This window comes from Canis lupus, chromosome 13 (assembly GCF_048164855.1).
Source record: "Canis lupus baileyi chromosome 13, mCanLup2.hap1, whole genome shotgun sequence".
NCBI lineage: Eukaryota > Metazoa > Chordata > Mammalia > Carnivora > Canidae > Canis > Canis lupus.
In genome coordinates, this window is record NC_132850.1 from 20,737,045 (window position 1) to 20,756,759 (window position 19,715).

Sequence of the window (19,715 nt, forward strand, 5' to 3'; positions counted from 1 at the left end):
TCAAGAGAGTGTATAAAAATCTGTTTATCACAATTATGGAAACATGAAAAGCGTAGAACACATAATACCTTAAATTTCCAAATTTGTGATAATAACAATGCGAAAAAATTATACCTTACTTTTTTTATGAAAGCTTTACTTTCTTTTCCTCAACCACTTGGGATTATTCAAAACATACTTACTTCTATAATACTTTCTTGAGAAAACCAAATTTATTATTTCACTGAAGACTGTCCAAATGACTTGCGTTACTTTCTATTTTTTTACATTTATGAAATTATATATTGCTAGGATAGATTATTCCAGTTAGTTTTGTCTAATCTGTATTTATACATCTGTGAACTGACAGTTCAAAAGTAATTCAATTCATATAAACCAGACTGTACATTAATTCTTTCAATTTTAATAAGTTACCAGTTTTTACTGGGTCCAAGGCCTATCCTGTTTACAAAAAAAATGTCAGTTACTCCACCTCTTTTTTGAAATGAATGGGAAGCTAGCAAGAGCCTTCACCCTATAAACTAAGAGTGTTTCAAAACTGCCATTTGTGCTCTTCTCTGCTGGGAATGAAGGTGCCATACATACAACATCATCAGATAGCAGCTATCTACCCACCCCACCCAGCAAGGACAAGTGCTACCTTGATGCCTTTTGTCAAATCTCCTAGGTATTTATGATCTTTCTCACTCCTCCAGAACACTGGAGCCCAGAGGTGACAAGATGAAGAAGGAAGGCACCTACCCTATATTCCAGTAGTATCTGTCCAAAGCATTCTTGTCAGGTTCACTTCCTCTGTGCTAGGTCCTGTTGATACTCTCCCCTAGTTGTTTTCAGTCAGTTCCTATGGGAGCCTAACTTGTGCTGATCTATATGCACAGGCAGTTGAGACCAGACTCTCAATCCCATTCCCCCCTGGTTTTCTTTAACCTTGATCTCTGTAATACCTTCCTGAAATGTACAGCAGTTGGGATACATCTATTTTTTATTTTTAAATATTAACTCCTTTCCACAAATGGCCAAACACTTTGCCTGTTGTGGTGCCATATTGTGTTATTACTTCTAACTTTTTTTTGCTGTCAGCCAATAGTCTTGGACCTAACATTGTTTGCCTCCCTACCCCTCTGAAATTATTATAAAGGCAGTACATCATATGAATACAATGATCTAAACTAAGAACCAGGGAAATTCTAGAAGAAAATGACCCTTAAAAAAAAAAAAATTCTCATGAATAAGGGACACAGAGAGGCAGAAACCTAGGAAGAGGGAGAAGCAGGCTCCCCACAGGGAGCCTGATGCAGGACTCAATCCCAGGACAACCGGGATCACGCCCTGAGCCAAAGGTGAGACACTTAACCACTGAGCCACTCAGGTGCCCCTAGAAGAAAATGACTTTTATGTAATAAATAAAGGCAAGAAAAAAAAAGGGGAGAGCACTATTATGTAATAAAATAGGCTCATCAGACATATCAACCAAATGGAATATATTGACCTCTTTTAGATTCCGTTTTCAAACCACTTTTATAAACAGACATTAATGAGACAATCGTGGAAATACTAATACTGATTGGATATTACATGATATCAGGAAATTTTTAATCATCTTAGGCATGATAATGATATGTGATTGGGTTCTGTTTTTTTTTTAATGTCTCACTTCTAAGAGATAGATACATACTGTATAATTGGGCCCTACTTTAAGGGGGGAAAAAAACAACCTTCAAATGATGTCTCTTTTCTCTACCTGTAGGTCAAATCCATGGGAATGTATTCTACAACTACTGCTTGTTATTTTCTACCCTTAAGATAGTAATCATTTCCTCTTTATCATGTCTCTATTTTTTTAAGATTTTATTTATTTACTTGAGGGAGAGAGAAGCAGACTCTCTGCTGAGCAGGGAACCCGACGTGGGCCTCAATCCCAGGACCTGAGCTGAATGCTTAACCAACTGAGTTATCCACCCAAGTGCCCCATGTCTATGGTTATTTTTGGCAAAAGTATTCAAATCAAAAGCAACTCATGCTATCTGGTATTTGCTCCAGACCTCTATTAAATTACTGTGAAAGACCAAATATCATAAGACCTGTGTAAATAAATCTAATTAAGCACATTAACATGTTCAAATTTATATAAAGCATTCTGCAAATACAGATTACTCTAGCTAGAGATGCTAAGAAGCAGATGTACTGATCTCCTTGGCATTCACATGATTCAGCTACAAATAGAATTTGAACAGATTCCAAAAGCACAATTGTCAAATTCATAAAAAGTAGCAAAAAAAAAAAAAAAGTCAAGTGAAAGCTTAGGCTTGCCTTGAGAGCACTGACTTTTCTGGGGGAAAAAAGTTAAAAGTATTCTGTTAATGTTTTATTTCTTATGTGCTAATATTTAACAAGAACTAAGTACTTTCATTTTATGCAGAGATGTTCCCATTAGGTTAGCAATGATAATCCAGAAACTGTTATGAGTAAGTATTACTATTAAGCCCAACAGAAATCTCAAAATCAATTTAATCAAGGGGCACCTGAGTGGTTCAGTTAGGTGAGCAGCCGACTCTTAATTTAGCCCAGGTCACATACTCAGGGTGCTGGGATCAAGCCCCACGTTGGGCTCTGCACTCTGAAGGGAATCTGCTTGAGGATTTTCTCTTCTTTCCTTCTGCCCCTCTCATGCACGTGCTTTTTCTCTCTTTATAATAAATAAATCTTTAAAAACAAATTTAATCAATATTACAAAGTTCATCAGTAAAAATTTAGGTCACTGAAGTAGTACAGTGTAGTGGGATTGAGCTCCAATTCTAGCATCAAGATACATAATGTTAACCCTGTCATTTACTAGCTGTGAGACCTCACCAAGGCTCTTTCCTCATCTGTAAAGTGGAGTTAAAAAAAATATTTTTTTTATTTTTCAGTGTTGTGATAAGAATTAAAGAACTCAAAGAAAACCTCAAGAAACAAACTATTATGATTACTATCTTTGGGGAATATTACATCATATGCAATATTACTAACTATATTTTCATTTTACTTGATTGTAAAAGAATTACACACAGAGTATATACTCTACCAATCTTCCATTGATAGAAAGACTTTGTGGCAACTGGCCTAATTCTGAGAATTGTAGAAGATACATAGGTGGACATAACCTCAGGCCCTGGAAATAGATTTATTTAAGAATCTCTACAATCCCCAATTCATTTTTTAAAAAAAATATTTATTTATTTATTCATGAGAGAGTCAGAGGCTGAGGCAGACACAGGCAGAGGATAAAGCAGGCTCCATGCAGGGATCCTGAAGTGGAACTCAATCTCAGATCCCAGAATCACAACCTGACCCAAAGGCAGATGCTCAACCACTGAGCCACTCAAGCGTCTCTACAGTTCCCAATTCAAATATCAGGTTTCACATGTGATGTGAGAATGAAAGCCATTTCTTTAACAACCAGGGGGTAAATTCGATTTGAGTTGTACTTGCCGTTCAAGTAAGACTTAAAACAGACATTAGAGTGTTGCAATACATGAAGTCAACACTCTAGGCGAGTCCTCTCTTGCCAAACTTCTTTATGATAAATCATAATAAAATTTATCTCTAAGCACAATGTGGTAATGCATACATTTTTTTATTCTTCTGCCCTTACAATGTCATTTAGTAATCCAACATACCTTCATTATGATATTCAGTAAATGTAAAAATTGACTTTGGAATCTTTGAGAGCTATTAGTTGCGAAGATTTAGTGGATTCGAGTTAAACATTTTGGGCTAGAATAATTTTTTTTTTAAAGATTTTATTTATTGGGGCAACCCGGGTGGCTCAGTGGTTGAGCATCTGCCTTTGGCTCAGCGTGTGATCTTGGAGTTCTGGGATCGAGTCCCACGTTGGGCTCCCTGCATGGAGCCTGCTTCTCCCTCTGCCTGTGTCTCTGCCTCTCTCTGTGTATCTCTCATGAATAAATAAATAAAATCTTTTTTTTAAGATAAATACAATCTTTTTTTAAGATAAATAAAATTTTTTAAGATAAAATCTTTTTTTTTCAAGATTTTATTTATTTATTCATGAGAGACACAGAAAAAGAGAAAGGTAGAGACACAGGCAGAGGAAGAAGCAGGCTCCATGCAGGGAGCCCGACGTGGGACTCGATCCAGGGACCCCAGGGTCACGACCTGAGCCAAAAGCAGATGCTCAACCACTGAGCCACCCAAGGGCCCCTGGGCTAGAATAATTATAGGTAATGTAGTATATTTTTTGTATAGCATCTTTCATGTTATTGGATTAATGCTCAATTACTGATGCTTAGACTGATAATTAATGATATGGCAGTCTCATTCCTATTTTATAAACTTATAACCAGGAAGTAATTTGTATGACATTATTTTGATGCCATGCATATGCCCATTTCCTTTTCAAACATAAACCATGAGGGTTTTGGAGGTTTTTTTTGAATTAATTAATTTATTTATTCATGAGAGACCAAGATAGAGGGAGGCAGAGATGCAGGCCAAGGGAGAAGCAGGCCCCATGCAGATAGCTTGACATGGGACTCAGTCCTGGGTCTCCAGGATCACACCCTGGGCTGAAGGCAGACACTAAACTGCTGAGCCACCCAGGGATCCCCAAACCTCATGTTTTAACACTTGTTGAAAACCCTTGCACGAGTCTATAATTTCAATAAGAATTGCAAAATAATTTTAATACCATCATTTATTCTATATTCTGACTGTTTTGTTTTGTTTTGTTTTTTCAGTAAAATAGAGCTTTCCTTTGTCCCTAGAACTATTTGGTTACCTTAAAATATGTTTCATACAGGAAAGGAAAAATAAATAATTCCTTACTTTTAGTTAGTAATTTTCAGAGTTAAAGATAATTTGGAGACCAATGAGGAAATCTGAATTTGGGTTTTAGATAAGATGAAAATTCATTGACCTGGAAAGGTAGAGATTGTTAATTTTTAAAAAAGTAAATATATTGTAAAACAACACTGAGTATGAAATCATTTTGGTTAAAAATACATATATATATTTATATGTATCTGTAGGATAAATAAAGGCATGGAAAGATATACAATGAGCTGTTAACAGTGATAATAGATGGGAAATATGGTTGTTTTTATTTTTCTAGTTTACTTATATATAGTTTCCAACTTTCTACCATGCATCTACTGCTTTCATAGTAACAAAAGTTTATTTTTTTAATTTTTATTCATTTATTTTTAAATGACTTTTTTTTTTAAGATTCTTTTTTTTTTTTTTTTTTTTTTTTTTTTAAGATTCTATTTATTTATTTAACAGAGAGAGAGAGAGAGCATGAGCAGGAAGGAGAGGCAGAGTGAGAGGGAGAAGCAGGCTCCCCACCGAGAAGGGAGCCTGACAATGGGGCCTTTGCCCAGGATCCTGGGATCATGACCTTTGCCAAAGGCAGATGTGTAACAACTGAGGCACTCAGTCATCCCCCAGAAGTTTTTTTTTTTTTTTTTTTTTTTTAAAGAAAATTACTATCTCCTACTGAGCCTACATATAGCTTCTGAGTCAGCATCAACATGAGACTGTAAACATTCTAGCATGAAGGATTGCCAGGACACCAACCAATGTGGTCACTTCTTTAAAGCCTCTCTGCTTGCAGATTGCCTTGGCCTTTGCATCATAGGCCTACCTCAGCACTGGATCCATGGAGCCTTTGCACTGTAGCAGTCTTCAGGAATTGGCAACATAGATATGTGCCTCTGTTGGCCTTGGGCAGAAACACTTCTTTTTTAGGTCATCACATTAGTTTTCCAACTACCTTTCTGACTCTTCCTCATTCTCTTCTGCAAGTTTATCTTTCTCTACTATTTATTTATTACTCCAAAATTTCATACTCAGCCCTCTTTTCTTTTCATTCTTCTTCCTAGAAAAGAGAGGAGACCTTGGATCTTGTGTTCTCATTCTTTTTAATTTAGTATGTATCTCCAGCCTAATCCTCTCTCCTAAGCAACATAAGCACTAATTATTGTACTCCCTAGTTAGACATTTATATGTTTATGAATTTATATATTTACATGTTTAGGTGCTCCCTACCTGGCGCTTATAATATGAATCTGCTACTTTCAGAACTTTAGGGAAGAGTAACTTCCATTTTTATTTCTGTCACCTTCCATAAGCAGAAAGACTTATTTCATTTAATTGGTGATTGAAAAAGAAAATAAGACCCAGCCTCTTTCTTGCCATATTTTTCAAATCTACCTACCCACAACATATTATGCTCTGTTTTGTTTCTTATTCTGTGTAATAAACTAAACACACATGCATCAGAGCCTACACTTGCCTTCTTTAGGCCTGAGTCCTGAACCTCATTCTTTCTACTGTTGACTTCACTGATTGTGGAGAGCAGTGATTCTGCCCAAATTTATCTGTTCTGCAGGCCCAAAATTTCCTTTTATTATGCCATATCTCATTTGGACTTGGAAAGAAGTGTTGAAAAGCCTGGTTAGTGGCCGGACATTGAAGTTATATTGCCCAAGCAGCTATATCAATAAGAACGCAGCTTTTCAATCTTTCCCTATCTGGCTCCCTAGCAATTGGTTCTGATTTCAGAAGAGAGTTAAGGCATATAAGCAGCCTTCACTGCCTAAGCCCCATTATTGATAGGACAACTTTATCCAAAAATGGTTGTTTAATGAGATCCTAGGTCCGATAAAAGGAATGGAAAATGAAATTTTGGCAGTCTAACAAGAGAATAAAAGATCCCAGAATAAAATGATAGCAATTATCAGAGAATCAGCAAAATGGGAATTTGTTCATTTATACCTGAATGCCTACTGTGTGTTAGGCATTGCTCCAAGGAGAGGTTTAAAGAGTTAGAATACTTTAAACGAAAGTTACCTGATAGTCTATGGGGGGCCTGGGTGGCTTAGTTGGTTAAGCGTCCAACTTTTGGTTTTAGCTCAGGTTATGATCTCATGTTGTTACGCTTCAGAGCTCTGCAGGCACCTTCTACTTCTACTTAAAGATTCTCTTCTTCAAGTGCCCCTCCCCTGATTTGTGGCCTCTCTCTCTTAAATAAATCTTTTATTTTTTTTTAAGTTACCTGTACTCTAATTTAACTGAGTTTTGAATCTTTATTATAATCAACAATGAAGGAATGATTTATATTCAAAGCTGATATGATTGATTCAATATAACACTTGAATGCTTCTTGTTTATCAAACAGTTCCCATACCATATCCAATTGAATCATCAAAATAACTCCATGAAGTAGAACAAAATAGTCTGTTATGCTGCAGTTGAAAAAAAAAAAAAGTCAATTATTTGAACAGTGATTTCTTTTTTTTTTTTTTAAGATTTTATTTATTTATGCATGAGAGACAGAGAGAAAGAGAGGCAGAGACACAGGCAGAGGGAGACGCAAGCTCCATGCTGGGAACCGACATGGGACTCGATCACAGGTCTCCAGGATCACACCCTGGGCCAAAGGCGGCACTAAACTGCTGAACCACCCGGGCTGCCCGAGATTTATTTCTTATTCCAAAATGTTGGCTCTGGCTGCAGTGAACTGTCTTCCATGTGATGACATGATAATCTAGGCTCTTTCAACTGTTATGCCCAAGATTGGGAATCCGAGAAACCACCAAGGAGCTGGCACCGATGCAAGTACATGAGGGTTTATTTACAAACTCGAGCTTGGGTCCAAGTATACTCTATACAGCAGAGCAGGGACTTGGACCCCGAAGTGGGTTACAGCTGGGTTTTTTTTTTGGGCTGGTCTAAGGGATTTTCAGAAGGGGTGGAGGAATTTTTTTTTTTTTCCATTCCAATATGGGGGAAAGGGTAGGGGAGTTTCTTAAGATCTGATATGGGATTCTCTGCTGAGGGCATTCTGAGCTTTATTGTCTTTCCGATATGGGATTCTCTGCCTAGGACAATCTGCAGTTTTTCCTATAAAGTTCAGTTCTTATTCCAGGGACCTAAGATGGCTATACTTGTGCTAATGCTAAACTTGAGGTGGAATGGCCTTAATTTTTCTCAGCCTCCACACAACCTTGTGGTTACACCATCTTCATATGAGTCTTTGTTCCATGATTGCCCCAGTAGGAGAAGAACTGGGGAATTTCATATTGGTCCTTCATGGCCTCATCCAGAAACTGACACATGTATAGGAATTTAGTTCTATACAACTGAGAATGCTCATAGTCTCTTCTGCAATTTTAATGTGTTTTCCTATACATAATGCTGTTTCTGAAGTAGTTAGTTGCCCCCTGCTGGGCATATAATTATAAAATTCTTAAAGGTAGATATGTCTCAGATTGCATGTAATGACAAACTTCTGAGATGCATTAAACTTTTTCTTTTTCTTTTTTTTTAAAGATTTTATTTATTCATGAGAGACACACAGAGAGAGGCAGAGACATAGGCAGAGGGAGAAGCAGACCCTCTGCAGAAAGCCTGATGCAGGACTCCAGCCCAAGACCCGGGATCACGCCCTGAAGGGAATGCTCAACCACTGAGCCACCCAGGCATCCTGAATTAAACTTTTTCATCAAATGAATTCACAATGGATTTCCAGTGTTCAGTTGAGATATGTAAGTTAACCCAGAGCTCTTAAATACAATCTTCTTTCTATAACATGCATTTCATATTTTATATCTTTTCAAGTCCTTTTTAAAACCATGTAGAGATAAATTATCAAGTTAAGAGGGAAAAATAGCACTTGTTCAAGTGTTTTAAAAACTATTTTTACCTGTCTCTGCTTCCTTACTCTGGCTAATATTGGACAAGGCACTTTAACTTCTTGATATCTATTTCCTCATCTGAATATGAATATGACATGTACTATAAACTACATATTTAAAGTATAATTTGATAAGTTTGAATCATATATTCAACTATGTACTACTGCTAGTGTGGTTCAAGATAGCTCAAGATAGTGAATACATTTATCATTCCCAAAAGTTTATTATTTTTATTTTCTTTAAGATTTTATTTATTTGAGAGATACAGAGCAAGCACAAGTGGGCAGAGGGGCAAAGGGAGAGGGAGAGAGAATCCCAAGCAGACTCTTTACTGAGCAGGGAGCCTGACCCAGGGCTGGATCCCACAACTCTGAGGTCATGACCTTAGCTGAAATCAAGAGCCAGAGGCTTCACCAACTGAGCCACCCAAGCACCCCATTCCCAAAAGTTTTTTCGTGCCACTTTATATTTCTTCTTTCTGTCTCCTGCTCCTCCCAGCCCTCCTTATCCTCCAGTAACCACTATTGTGCTGTCATTATAGATTAGTTTGTATCTTCCAGAGAAAAACAGAAATTTTAAGCTCACTAGTTTATTTTTTTTTAATTTATTTTTATTTATCTATGATAGTCATACAGAGAGAGAGAGAGGCAGAGACACAGGCAGAGGGAGAAGCAGGCTCCATGCACTGGGAGCCCGATGTGGGATTTGATCCCGGGTCTTCAGGATCGCGCCCTGGGCCAAAAGCAGGCGCCAAACCGCTGCGCCACCCAGGGATCCCTAAGCTCACTAGTTTAAAGACTGAAATGAGGTATGGGAAAGCTTAAATTCTTTTTAAATATAAAAACTTTTTTTGACGGGCAACCCCAGTGGCCCAGCAGTTTAGTGCCACCTTCTGCTCTGGGTGTGATCCTGGAGTCCCAGGATCAATCAAGTCCCACGTCAGGCTCCCTGCATGAAACCTGCTTCTCCCTCTGCCTGTGTGTCTGTCTCTGTCTCTCTGTCTCTTGTGAATAAATAAATAAAATCTTCTTAAAAAAAATAATAAAAACTTTTTTTGAGATTCCCTATCTTGAAGCCTGAGGCAACCGTGTAATCTAATTGTTAAAAGCTTTAACTTTTTTTTAAGTTTTTAAAAATATTTTACACTGACCATGTAGCCAGTGTAATCTTAAGATAACCATTTTAGAAATTTTATGTGAGAATTATAATAATTCACTGTGCTAGCCATGGTATCCATATAACTCTAATTCAAATCCTTTTCTTAAGCACCCCTTTGGTTTTCCTTCTTCATAACTCTTTCCCCAAGTGTCACAGTTTTTCTTTCTTTGTAATTCCCTCCCTACCAAACATATGACCTGACAGTCTCATTTCACCTTTATGATTCAACAAATAACTTGCCCAAAGTAAAGTGAGTGATAGTCACTCTACCAAAGTAGAATGAGTGGTGGTGACAGATACCATGGAAATAGAGGTAACTGAAGAAACTAGTGTTTTGGTGTGATAAATGTTCTTTAATAGTTTTCTCCTTTATATTCAGACTTTTGTTGCTCTTTCTGAGCTGTTGAGCTCTGCCAGGTGCTTACTTGATAAAATCCTCTCTCCACAACAGAAATTAATTGAGCTCCTCTTATCGGCTTAGCCCAATCTAGTATCCAGGGCAAGTTCTGCCTTTCCAGAGGAGAAATACTGTATCTGGGAATCCTTTTGTGTGCTTTATTCTATGAAGTTTTAACATTACATTTGGCGTTGCATCATTAGTCTTGAGAAATTAAATGGATTGGCAGATAGACCCTAAGGGAACTCCCAGTGATCTCTATCTACATATTAATGCTCCTACCTCCAAATATAGATTGTTAACCTAAAAAATAAAAGTCGTTTATTTTACCAGCAAACATGGATTTATTCAGGAAGAACAGAGAATTGCAATTCAGGATAAGCAAGTTACAGCAACATTATTGGCAAGTCTACCAAAGGGAAGGATTTATTTTATGGAAAAGGAAGAAGTTTGCAGGGGTTGTTTTGCACAAAACATTGGGAAAAAGTAGGAGTCTAGGATAATGAAAGTTTCTCATTGGCTGAGTTGCAGGGGGAGCTAATTCCTTGTAGCAGATGCAGTGTACATCTTTCCTTCTTGGGGCCTGTAACTGATGATTCTTTCCTGTTGAGGATTCTTTTTTTAGGGGTCTGTAATTGACAATTCTTCCTATAATTGACATTGATTGGTATGGCTTCCCATTCCAGCTCCCCCTTCTATTATACCAGGTTCACTTTAGTGAGGTTTCCCCTTATTAATTTTTACAAGGTGAAGCCTATAAATTGTTTCTAACCAATAGAATATGGCAAAGGTAGTAAGATATTACTCCCATAACTATATTACATTATATCATAGGTGTGGTAGGATACATCACTCTCCTCATTAATGCTACATTATGTAAGAATCCATCTTGTTAGCAGAATTGTTCTTTCCCACTTCCCCGCTGGCTTTGATGAAGCAAGCTGTTATGTTGTGACTACCTACAGAAAGGACCATGTGGCAAGAAACCCAGGTGGCCTCTAAAAGCTGAAGACACTGGCTGACAGCCAGCAAAAGACCTCTGAAGCTCTTATTCCTACAGCTGCAAGGAAATGAATTCTGTCAAAAATCTGAGGGAGTCTGGAAGAAGATTCTTCTTCACTTGAGCCTCCAGATGGGAACACAGCCCAGCCAATACATTCAGTGTAGCCTGGAGGGACCCCAAAGTGGAAATCCCAACTAAGCTGTGCCTGGGCTCTTAACCCACAGAAACAGATATAATAAAGGGTGTTATTTTAGGCCACTAAATTTATGGGATTGTTACACATAAATAGAAAAATATACAGATTTTGGTACCTAGAAGTGGGGTGCTATTGTAACAAATACCTAAAAGTGTGTCTGTGGTTAGAAGCTGGAAGAATGTTGAACAGTGTGATAAAGCCTAAATTGCCATGACCAGATTATCAGTAGAAATGTGGAACTGAGGACATTACCAGAAGGAAGTGAGGAACATGTTATTGGAAACTAGAGGAAAGGGAATCATAGTGGCAGACAAATTGTCCTCCTGCCGTTATGTTGAAAGCAGAACTTGTAAGTGATGAACTTACTATATAGTTAAGATTCCCAAGCAAAGTGTTGAAGGTTACAACTGGCTTATTCTTCCTACTTATAGTAAAATTCAAGAAAAGAGACAATTTAAGGGAAGAACTATTAAACAAAAAGGAATCGGGACTTGATGATTTTGAAAATCTTCATCCTCCCTAGATAGTAAAAATACTAATACTAGGAGATGGGTCCTGAACACTGAAAAAAGCTTGCCCTAGAAAAAATGCCCAGAGAGTAGTAACTCCACAACCATTTTTTTAAAACCTTAAATAGATCAAAGGTCAAGGTGCTTAATCACACAAAGGGCTATTTCAGGAGATTGAGGGTGTGCCTCAGATCTTCTCAATCAAACCATTGGGCCTCTAAGAAGTTTAAAGGTGCTATTCCTCAGCCCTAGGCTCTCAGCAGGAGCCAAAGATAGAGATGAGATTATTTTGAAACAAACTGTAGATTGTGCGTCTTTGTCTAAATGAGGAGTAACCCTCATTGAAATACTTGAAGACCCACCAAGTTCTTGAGGAATTTATTTCTGCAGAAACAGTGCCAGCTTGGAATGAGAAAGAGTGTAAAACAAAAGGAAGCTGTCAGACATCCCTCCCCCATTTTATTGGCAGGAAATAGGCAGATAAACCTGCTCATCTGTGAACACATGCTACCTTCCATAAAAAAGGAAGGATGACTCAGAGGGCTGAACCAAGAACCCAGGGGGCAGAGCCAAGGGCCTTGCAGGATTATCCCCAAGCTGAAGAACCTAATTAAGGAACATTCACCCAGTTGTATTTCAGAATGCTATGGACTGAGCAACTTACCTTTCATTTTACCTTAATTTCCCCCATTTGAGCTTGAATGTCTCTAACTGTCATACTGAATCTGTACCACCACCTGAACGTTGGGTATAGTAGAGGCAGAGAACTTGTTCCTTTAGTTTTTCAGGTCCATAGGTGAAGAGTAATTGTACCCAGGAACTATTATTTTCTGAGTCCACTCAAAACTGGCAGCCTTCCAAGCTACCCCAAGTGTTGTATATGATGGTTCTCTGTGTCTTTTTCTTGGGTAGTAGGATACTTCTCCCCTCATTCTCCCTTCCAGTTTCCCACTAGTACCTTCTAGGCTGAACCTAACTAGAATCCAGTTGGCAAACAGATACTGGGAAATATGGTTCAACCTGGTCACGTCCTGTGATTCAGAGTGTAGAGCAGGGAAGAGTCTGGGAAAGATGGCTCTCAGAAAAAATAGGTTAATGACTACCACAGAGTCTGCACTTAAAATGCTGTTTGTACCTAGAAATCTGCTACAACTCAGCCCTAATTTGATCTGTTCTCTTATGAAAGATTAAACCCTCCTCCCCATTTCTATCCTGTTTTTGTCAGTATCCTTTTACATCTTAGGTCAGCATTTGCTTTTTTCCTTTATTGACTGTCTGATTGATAAGACCATTGCCTACCATCAAGACAAGTAATTGGACCATTTTTCCTTTTCATTATTGAATTCCCCCAATAGCAATAATAAATTGCTCCACTTTATAATGTCAAAACTTCCTTTCCACATTAACTATATTTTCCATTTTCCTTGTCCTTCATCTCTTTCACTATGCTGTAGCCATGTACAACTAGTTTGGGGAACTACAAACCATTTAATCTGGCATACAGATGCTCTTTCATCAAATTGATGCAGTTTCCAAGGGCTACTCCAATTTATATCAGGGAAACTCTTGCATATAAGAGACCAGATTTGGGGCTGGTTATGAAAATCTCATCCCTAAAGCCCTCTAAACATTATCTAATCTCTTCTTGGATCTCACCCCCACCATCAAGATCATAAAACTGAAACTCCTCTTCATTTTCTCTATCTATCCCGTATTTCACCATTTTCTACTCCTCTCAATCAAAATAAGCACCCCAGTTTCTTGAAGTCCACATTCTCTACTTGCATTCTAGTGAATGATACAGATTATGAGCTGACCACGTTGTGGAGGCCGAGAAAAATTAAGGCCATCCCACCTAAAGTTTAGCATTAGCACAAGTACAGCCATCTTAGGTCCCTGTGAATAAGAGCTGAACTTTAAGGGAAAAACTGCAGAATGTCCTCAATGTCCTCGGCAGGTAATCCCATATCAGAAAGACAACAGAGCTCAGAATTGCTCTAGGCAGAGAATCCCATATCAGAAAGACAACAGAGCCCACGCCCGTGGTAGAAAGTCCCATCTTAGAATTCTTCCATCCCTTCTGGAAATCCCCTAGACCAGCCTATAAAAAACCCAGCTGTAACCCACTTCGGGGTCCAAGTTCCTGCTCCGCTGTGTCGGGTATACTTGGACCCAAGCTCGAGCTTGCTAATAAACCCTCGTGTGCTTACATCAGTGTCAGCTCCTTGGTGGTTTCTCGGATTTGCAACCTTGGGCCCAACAGCGTGATCACCTGATGACCTAACTATAATGAAGTTAATTGTATTTTTCTTAACTAGAAAGGGTATACTTCAGAAGAACAGATCTAGGACCTCCACACCCAAATCCACACACATGACCTGAGCCACACCCTGACACTGCAACTAGTCAGGGTGATCTGTCACCGGTAAGCCCAATCCCAGTCTGTCTTCAAGAGGCTACCTTGAGGAGGGGGCGTGAGAACTCTGACCAAATAAAGCTAAAGTTTGGATCAGACATCAATAAAGCAGGGGATGCAGATAATCCTAACTTCACCTGACTTTCTGCTGCTTTGATCCAAGACAGATTTGAACAATTTCTGAACCAAAAATACATAGCCTCTTACACAAGGGAGCTACCCATTCCCTATCTTTTTCCTAAAAGTCCTAAAAAGACTGCCAAGGGTAGCAGTTCTTAAATATTTGGTCTCAGGATCCCTTTATGCTTTAAAAAGTTATGGAGAATTCAAAAGAGCTTTTGTTTATATGGATTATATTTCTTGATGTTTACCGTGTTAGAAAATTTAAACCACGATTTTTAAAAATTTATTGATTCCTTTAAAAATTACAATAATAAACTCATTATATTTCAACATAAATAAACATATATTCCATAAAAATTAACTATTTTCCCAAATAATTTAGTGAAAAGAGTAGTATTGGTTTTACATTTTTTTGCACATCCCTTTATTTTTTTTAAATAATGATTTATTTTATTTATTTTTAAAGGTTTTATTTATTTATTCATGACAGACACACACAGAGAGAGAGAGAGAGAGAGAGAGGCACAGGCACCGGCAGAGTGAGAAGCAGGCTCCATGCAGGCAGCCTGACATGGGACTCAATCCGGGGTCTCCAGGATCACACCCTGGGCTGAAGGCAGTGCTAAATCACTGAGCCACCTGGGCTGCCCCCTGCAAGTCCCTTTAATGGCTGGCTTTATAGAGGACAGTTCAATTCTTTTTAAATTAAAATTTTTTAAAATTAATTTTAGATTTTATTTATATATTTTTTAGAGAGAGAGCATGGGGTCATAGGGGAGAGGAGAGCAGGAACAAGCAGACTTGGTGCTGAATGCGTAGCCCAACACCGGGCTCGATCCCACAACCCTGAGATGATGACCTACGCCAAAATCAAGAGTTGGATGCTTAACTCACTGAACTACCCAGGTGTATCCCCTTTTTCATTTTAATTGAAATATTATTGGGACACCTGGGTGACAGTGATCATCTGCCTTCGGCTCAGGGTGTGATCCCAGGATCTGGGATCAAGTCTCACATCAGGCTTCTTGCAGGGAGCCTGCTTCTCCCTCTGCCTATGTCTCTGCCTCTCTCTCCCTGTGTCTTTCATGAATAAAAAAATAAAATCTTTTCAAAAATATTATTGACATGCAATATTAGTTTTATGTGTACAACATAGTGATTTGACAATTATATACATTACAAAATGCTCAGCACAATAACTATAGTTACTATCTCTCACCATACAAAGTATTACAATATTATTGACTATATTCTCTATGCTATACTTTTCATTTCTGTGACTTATTTATAACTGGAAGTTTGTGCCTTTTAATTTGCTTCTACTATTTCACCTATCCCCTCAACTCCTTCCCTTCTGGCACCACCAGTTGTTCGTTGCATTTTATGGGTCTGTTTTACTTTTTAGATTTTGTGTATAAGTAAAATCATATACCTGTCTTTCTCTGACTTCTTATACTTAGCATAAACCCCTCCATATCTACCCATGTTGTTGTGAAGGCAAGATTTCATTCTTTTTTATGGCTGAGTAGTAGACCATTGTGTATGTATATCACATCTTTATCCATTCATCTATTTATGGATGCTTAGGTTGCTTCCATATCTTGACTGTTGTAAATAGTGCTATAATAAGCATAGATCTGCACATATATTTTTGAATTAGTGTTTTTATTTCTTAATGTAAATATCCAGAAGTGGAAATACTGGTTTGTATGGTATTTCTTTTTTTTTTTTTTTTAAGATTTATTTATTTATTTATTTATTTATTTGAGAGAATGGGAGAGAGAATGCACATCCAGGCACACATGAGTGGGGAGGGAGCAGTGGGAGAGGGAGAGAAGCAGACTCCCCTCTGAGGGAACCTGATAGGGAGTTGATCCCATGACACTGAGATCATGACCTGAGCCAAAATCAAGAGTTGGACACTTAACTGACTGTGCTACCCGGTACCCCTGGTATTTCTATTTTTAATATTTTGAGGTAACTATACTGTTATCCATAGTGGCTGCACCAATTTGCATTCCAGTCACAAATAGTATATAAGGGTTCGTTTTCTCCACATCTTTGCCAACGCTTGTCTCTTTGATCCTAGCCACTCAGACTGGTGTGAGGTGATAACTCACTGTGGTTTTGATATGTAATTCCCTGATGATTAGTGATGTTGACCATCCTTTCATATGTCTGTTGGCGATCTGCATGTTTTCTTCCTAAGAATGTCTATACAGATCCTCTACCCATTTTTAAATTGGATTGTTTTTATGCATGTGTTGAGTTGTATGAGTTCTTTATTTTGGATATTAATCTCCTGTTGAATATATCATTTGCAGATATTTTCTTTTTCTTTTCTTTTTTTTTAAGATTTTATTTATTCGTGAGAGACACAGAGAGAGGCAGAGACACAGGCAGAGGGAGAAGCAAGCTCCATGCAGGGAGCCCTATGTGGGACTCGATCCGGAACTCCAGGATCATGCCCTGGGCCAAAGGCAGGCGCTCAACTGCTGAGCCACCCAGGTGTCCCTGAAGATATTTTCTTTCACTCAATAGGTTGCCTTTTCATTTTGTTGATCATTTCCTTCGCTGTGCAAAAGCTTTTCAGTTTAATGTAGTCCCATTTTTAAATTTTGCTTTTATTTCCCTTGCTTGAGGAGAGAGATCCAGAAAAATACTGCTAAATCCAATTTCTAAGAGTTTATTGCCTATGTTTTCTTTTAGGAGTTTTATGGTTTCAGGTCTTACATTTAGGTCTTCAATACATTTTGAGTTTATTTTTGTATATGGTATTAAAAAAATGGTCTTATTTCATTCTTTTGCATGTAGCTGTCCAGTTTTCACATATCATTTATTGAAGATACTCTTTTCCTCACTGTATATTCTTGCCACCTTTACCATAAATTAGTAGACTATAAGCATGGATTTATTTCTGGGCTCTCTGTTCTGGTCTATTGATTTATGTGTCTATTTGCGCCAGTATCATACTGTTTTGATTAGTATAGCTTTGCAGTATATTTTGGAATCTGAGCTTGTAATTCCTCCAGCTTTTGCTCTTCTTTTTCAAGATTGCTTTGGTTCAAAAAAAAAATAAAAAAGGAAAAAGATTGCTTTGGTTCCATACAGATTTTAGAATTATTTATTTTAGTTATACGAAAAAATAATATTGATATTTTGATAAGGATTGCATTGAATCTATAGATTGTTTTGGGTAATATTTTAACAATACTAATTATTCCAGTCCATGAGCATGGTATATCTTATCATTAGTGTCATCTTCAATTTCTTTCACCAGTGCTTTATAACTTCCATAGTACAGATCTTTCACCTTCTTATTTTTTTCCCTAGGTATTTTATTCTTTTGATGCAATTGTAAATGGGATGATTTTCTTAATTTCTTTTTTCTGCTACTTTGTTATTAGTGTATAGAAATGCAACAGATTTATATACAATTCATTTTGCATCCTGCAACCTAAATACATTTATTTGTTCTAATAGTCCTTTGGTGGAGTCTTGAGGGTTCTCTACATACTGTATCATGTCATCTGCAGATATGACAGTTTTACATTTTCCTCCCCAATTTGGATGCCTTTTATTTCCTTTCCTTGTCTGATTTCTATGGCTAGGACTTCCAGTATTAGTTTGAGTAAAAGCAATGAGAGTGGGCATCCTTGTCTTGTTCCTGATCTTAGAGAAAACACTTTCAGCATTTCACCGTTGAGTATGATGTTAGCTATGGGTTTGTCATATATGGCCTTTAATTCTGTTGAGGTATGTTCACTCTAAACCCACTTTATTGAGAATTCTTATCATAAATGGATGTTAACTTTCGACGAATGTTTTTTCTATATCTATTGAGATGACCATATGATTTTTATCCTTTATTTTGTTAATGTGGTGTATCACATTGATCGTTTTGCTAATTTTGAGGCATCCTTGCATCCTCAGAATAAATCCCACTTGACATACTGAATGATCCTTTTGATGTATTTTTTAAGTTTTAATTTTAATTCAAGTTAATTAACATACTAATGTATTTTTTAATTCAGTTTGGTAATATTTTATTGAGGATTTTTGCATCTACATTTACTAGGAATATTGGTTTGTAATTTTCTTTTTTTGTACTGTCCTTGGTTCTGGTAGAATGAATTTGGAAGCATTCCTTCCTCTTCTATTTTTTAGAATAGTTTGAGAAGAATAAGTACTAATGCTTCTTTATTTTTTTAAGTATATTTTATTTGTTTATTCAGGAGACACACAGAGAGAGAGGAAGAGACATAGGCAGAGGGAGAAACAAGCTCCCTGCAAGGAGCCTGATACGGGACTCGATCCTGGACCCCAGTATCATGCCCTAAGCCGAAGGCAGAGGCTCAACTTCAGAGCCCCTGAGGCATCCCCTAATTCTTCTTTAAATGTTTGGTAGAATTCACCTGTCAAGCTATCTGGTCCTGGGCTTCTGTTTGTTCAGAGTCTTTTTTTTTTTTTTTTTTTTTTTTTACCAACTCAATTTTATTACTAATAATTGGTCTGTTCAGATTTTCTATTTCTTCCTGATTCGGTCTTGGGATATTGTATGTTTCTAGGAGTTTATTTCTTCAAGGTTATCCAGTGTGTTGGCATATAACTTCTCATAGTTGTCTGTTATAATTGTTTATGTTTCTGTGATGTTGGTTATAACTTTTCTTTTGTTTCTGATTTTACTTATGTTATCCCTCTGTTTTTCTTGATGAATCTGGCTAAAAGTTTATCAATTTTGTTTATCTTTTCAAAGAACCAGTTCTTGGTTTCATTGATCATTTCTGTTGTTTTTTAGCTCTGTTTCATTGTTTCTGCTCTGATCTTTATTTAGTTAGAGCTTTCTACTAACTTTAGGCTTTGTTTTTTTTTGGTAGTTCCTTTAGGTGTAAGGTAACTTGTTTATTTGGGATTGCCCATATCACTTCTGTTCCTGGAAAAAAATTCTATGATCACTGTTCCTCTGGCATGTGTCCTAAAATTATAGCCTAGGCACTTTCAAAGCTGCTCTCCTGGATCTCAGACCTAGTGATACAGCATGCTGGTCCTTTAGGAGCCGAGACTCAGTTTTCTATAGTCCTCTGGCTCTTCTAGTGTTAAGCCCCACTGATTTTCATAGCTCATGGTTAAGTTCACTGATTTTCAAAGCCAGACATTGTGGGGGCTTGTCTTCCCAGGCAGGTGCCCGAGGCTGGGGTACTCATTGGGGAGCTT

General features: G+C 37.6%; 1 long non-coding RNA gene across 13 annotated transcripts in view; it reads left to right on the forward strand.

Annotated features, from left to right (window-relative positions):
• Positions 1-19,715, forward strand: part of LOC140602782 (uncharacterized) — a 73,903-nt gene that overhangs the window by 6,483 nt on the left and 47,705 nt on the right. For 10 of the 13 annotated variants that reach the window (XR_012005684.1, XR_012005683.1, XR_012005677.1 and 7 more), the window contains 2 exons: positions 7,311-7,620; positions 8,335-8,549. This is a non-coding gene — a long non-coding RNA (uncharacterized lncRNA). Of the gene's footprint in view, positions 1-7,310; positions 7,621-8,334; positions 8,550-9,326; positions 9,508-11,219; positions 11,763-19,715 lie in introns of those variants that run through there. The other 3 variants (XR_012005682.1, XR_012005685.1, XR_012005681.1) reach the window with 3 other exon arrangements.